Source organism: Salmo trutta, unplaced genomic scaffold, assembly GCF_901001165.1.
Source record: "Salmo trutta unplaced genomic scaffold, fSalTru1.1, whole genome shotgun sequence".
Classification (NCBI taxonomy): domain Eukaryota; kingdom Metazoa; phylum Chordata; class Actinopteri; order Salmoniformes; family Salmonidae; genus Salmo; species Salmo trutta.
The window spans coordinates 602,037-607,228 of NW_021822297.1; positions in this window are offsets into that span (position 1 = coordinate 602,037).

Here is a 5,192-nt window from a genome sequence, read left to right on the forward strand (position 1 = left end):
ACACACACACACACACAGACAGAAAGAGCTATAACTCTGAGGTGCTGAGGGTCGGGGCTGAGATTCAGGATTAATGTCAAACGGTATTAAAACATAAAGCTAATCCCCAACGCAGCGCCTCTGAGATACATCAGGGGCTGAAAAGGCTTTCAAACAAATTCATTATTTGAGAAGAAGTGCATCCTTTATTGGCTCCTTAAACCCAGTCGCTTCTGGAAGCAGAATAGAGTTGGGTAGCTTCTGGAAGCAGAATAGCACTGGGTAGCTTCTGGAAGCAGAAAAGCACTGGGTAGCTTCTGGAAGCACAATAGCGTTTGGTAGCTTCTGGAAGCAGAATAGAGTTGGGTAGCTTCTGGAAGCAGAATAGAGCTGGGTAGCTTCTGGAAGCAGAATAGCGTTGGGTGGCTTCTGGAAGCAGAATAGCGCTGGGTAGCTTCTGGAAGCAGAATAGCGCTGGGTAGCTTCTGGAAGCAGAATAGCGCTGGGTAGCTTCTGGAAGCAGAATAGCGCTGGGTAGCTTCTGTAAGCAGAATAGCGCTGGGTAGATTCTGGAAGCAGAATAGAGTTGGGTAGCTTCTGGAAGCAGAATAGCGCTGGGTAGTTTCTGGAAGCAGAATAGAGTTGGGTAGCTTCTGGAAGCACAATAGAATTGGGTAGCTTCTGGAAGCAGAATAGAGTTGGGTAGCTTCTGGAAGCAGAATAGCGCTGGGTAGCTTCTGGAAGCAGAATAGCGCTGGGTAGCTTCTGGAAGCAGAATAGAGTTGGGTAGCTTCTGGAAGCAGAAAAGCGCCGGGTAGCTTCTGGAAGTACAAAAGCTTAGAATAATGTTAAATAAATGTTTAGAATAATATTAAATAAATGTCCTAGGCCTCTCATGACAAGACAGTCAAGGAGGCTGTTGCTGTCCATGTCTTCCTTTATCACCAGCCGGGTGTCTCTTCCTTTATCACCAGCCGGGTGTCTCTTCCTTTATCACCAGCCGGGTGTCTCTTCCTTTAACACCAGCCGGGTGTCTCTTCCTTTAACACCAGCCGGGTGTCTCTTCCTTTATCACCAGCCGGGTGTCTCTTCCTTTAACACCAGCCGGGTGTCTCTTCCTTTAACACCAGCCGGGTGTCTCTTCCTTTAACACCAGCCGAGTGTCTCTTCCTTTAACACCAGCCGGGTGTCTCTTCCTTTAACACCAGCCGGGTGTCTCTTCCTTTATCACCAGCCGGGTGTCTCTTCCTTTAACACCAGCCGGGTGCCTCTTCCTTTAACACCAGCCGGGTGCCTCTTCCTTTAACACCAGCCGGGTGTCTCTTCCTTTAACACCAGCCGGGTGTCTCTTCCTTTAACACCAGCCGGGTGTCTCTTCCTTTAACACCAGCCGGGTGTCTATTCCTTTAACACCAGCCGGGTGTCTCTTCCTTTAACACCAGCCGGGTGTCTCTTCCTTTAACACCAGCCGAGTGTCTCTTCCTTTAACACCAGCCGGGTGTCTCTTCCTTTAACACCAGCCGAGTGTCTCTTCCTTTAACACCAGCCGGGTGTCTCTTCCTTTAACACCAGCCGGGTGTCTCTTCCTTTAACACCAGCCGAGTGTCTCTTCCTTTAACACCAGCCGGGTGTCTGTGTGTCCACTTAACGTCTCTGGGTCTCCTCTCTAAAAGCTCATCTGATAATAATATTAGACTTTTTAATATGTGTTTATCTCACCACTTATTGCCTTATTGTGTTATTGTTATTATTGTTATATTGTTATGTTGACTTTGTTGATATGTTGCGAGGTAGTTCCAAGTAACCAATCTCATTCCTGGTTTACACCTCGCCGAATCCTGCGTACGTGACCGATCAACTTTGATTGGATGTAATTGTCATCATGTAATAGCCCTGTTCCGTTGTGATTTCAGGGCCATCCTGCATCTCTGAAGGTCCTGATAGAAACAGAGGAGGAACAGCTGCTCCTAACTCTGGAGAAAAACCAGTAAGTCCCTAACCTCCTCTGGCTATACACACACACACACACATACACACACACACACACACACGCACACACGCACACACACACACACACACACACACACACACACACACGCACACACACACACCACACACACACAGGCACGCATGCACACACACACACACACACACACAGGCACGCATGCACACACACACACACGCACGCACGCACACACACACACACACACACACACACACACAGGCACGCATGCACACACACACACACACACACATAGGCACGCACGCACACGCACGCACACACAGGCACGCACGCACACGCACACACACACACGCACACGCACACACAGGCACGCATGCACACACACACGCACGCACACACACACACACAAGCGCACACGCATGCATACACATGCACGCAGGCGCACGCACACACACACACGCGCACGCACACGCACGCACACACATGCACGCAGGCGCACGCACACACACACACATGCGCACACACACGTACACACACACACACACACACACACACTGGCTTTGACAACAACATGTTAACGTATTTTCTAAGAAAGACAAATTGGTGACACTTGTGGTTCCTCTGCCTCCGCCTGCGGCTTGGACCTCACTGGGGTTGTGGTTCCTCTGCCTCCGCCTGCGGCTAGGACTTCACTGGGGTTGTGGTTCCTCTGCCTCCGCCTGCGGCTTGGACCTCACTGGGGTTGTGGTTCCTCTGCCTCCGCCTGCGGCTAGGACTTCACTGGGGTTGTGGCCAAAGCTCTGTGACTGGGAAACAGACATGGAGAGAAAGTCTGGTTTTGTCTCAAATAGCACCCTATTGCCGAGGGGAGAGTGGGGTATGTTGATTTCCTAGGGGAGAGTGGGGTATGTTGATTGCCTAGGGGAGAGTGGGGGATGGTGATTGCCTAGGGGAGAGTGGGGTATGTTGATTACCTAGGGGAGAGTGGGGGATGTTGATTGCCTAGGGGAGAGTGGGGGATGGTGATTGCCTAGGGGAGAGTGGGGGATGTTGATTGCCTAGGGGAGAGTGGGGTATGCTGATTACCTAGGGGAGAGTGGGGGATGTTGATTGCCTAGGGGAGAGTGGGGTATGCTGATTACCTAGGGTAGAGTGGGGTAAATTGATTTCCTAGGGGAAAGTGGGGTACTTTCAGCATCAAGGGAAATATATTATTCTTTCTAACAAAGATATCTACATACACTATACAGTGAATATAACATAGTATGTGGATACTCCTTCAAATGAGTGGATTAAGATATTTCAGCAACACCCGTTGCTGACAGGTGTATAAAATCGAGGTCACAGCCATGCAATCTCCATAGACAAACATTGGCAGAAGAATGGCCTCACTGAAAAGTTTCTGCTACTGTTTGATACTGTATGGTACTGTATGGTACTGTATGGTACTGTATAATATGATACTGTATGGTACTGTATGGTACTGTATGGTACTGTATGGTACTGTATAATATGATACTGTATGGTACTGTATGGTACTGTATGGTACTGTATGGTACTGTATAATATGATACTGTATGGTACTGTATGGTACTGTATGGTACTGTATGGTACTGTATAATATGATACTGTATGGTACTGTATGGTACTGTATGGTACTGTATGGTACTGTATAATATGATACTGTATGGTATGGTATTGTATGGTACTGTATAATACTGTATGGTATTGTATGGTACTGTATGGTACTGTATGGTACTGTATAATATGATACTGTATGGTACTGTATGGTACTGTATGGTACTGTATGGTATGGTACTGTATGGTACTGTATGATACTGTATGGTACTGTATGGTATGGTACTGTATGGTACTGTATGGTACTGTATGGTACTGTATAATATGATACTGTATGGTACTGTATGGTACTGTATGGTATGGTATTGTATGGTACTGTATGGTACTGTATAATATGATACTGTATGGTATTGTATGGTACTGTATGGTACTGTATAATATGATACTGTATGGTACTGTATGGTACTGTATGGTACTGTATGGTACTGTATAATATGATACTGTATGGTACTGTATGGTACTGTATGGTACTGTATGGTATGGTATTGTATGGTACTGTATGGTACGGTATGGTAATGTATGGTATTGTACTGTTTGGTACTGTATGGTAATGTATGGTACTGTATGGTACTGTTTGGTATTGTACTGTTTGGTACTATATGATACTGTATGGTACTGTATGGTAATGTATGGTACTGTATGGTACTGTATGGTACTGTATGGTACTGTTTGGTATTGTACTGTTTGGTACTATATGATACTGTATGGTACTGTATGGTACTGTATGGTACTGTATGGTAATGTATGGTAATGTATGGTACTGTATGGTAATGTATGGTAATGTATGGTACTGTATGGTAATGTATGGTACTGTATGGTACTGTATGGTAATGTATGGTAATGTATGGTACTGTATGGTAATGTATGGTACTGTATGGTACTGTATGGTACTGTATGGTAATGTATGGTACTGTATGGTAATGTATGGTAATGTATGGTAATGTATGGTATTGTATGGAGGAGTATTTGACATGTCTAAATTATTACACAGCTGGTCCATGTGTCTGGACAGACAGGCTTGTAGACGACCAGTCAGTTACTATCCTCAGTTCTGTTCTGTTCTGCTAGAGAGAAGCTGGTCCATGTATCTGGACAGACAGGCTTGTAGACGACCAGTCAGTTACTATCCTCAGTTCTGTTCTGTTCTGCTAGAGAGAAGCTGGTCCATGTATCTGGACAGACAGGCTTGTAGACGACCAGTCAGTTACTATCCTCAGTTCTGTTCTGTTCTGCTAGAGAGAAGCTGGTCCATGTATCTGGACAGACAGGCTTGTAGACGACCAGTCAGTTACTATCCTCAGTTCTGTTCTGTTCTGCTAGAGAGAAGCTGGTCCATGTGTCTGGACAGACAGGCTTGTAGACGACCAGTCAGTTACTATCCTCAGTTCTGTTCTGCTAGAGAGAAGAATGAGATTTGATTGATGGAACAATATGTTCTCCATCCAGCCATGCTGTCATGCATGAACAGTCACGAACAAGAGGAGCTGTCTGTGTAGGAGAGAGAGGAAGAGAGAGTGAGAGAGAGAGAGAGAGAGAGAGAGAGAGAGAGAGAGAGAGAGAGGGTGAGAGAGAGAGAGGGAGAGAGAGGTGAGAGGAGAGAGAAGAGAGAGAG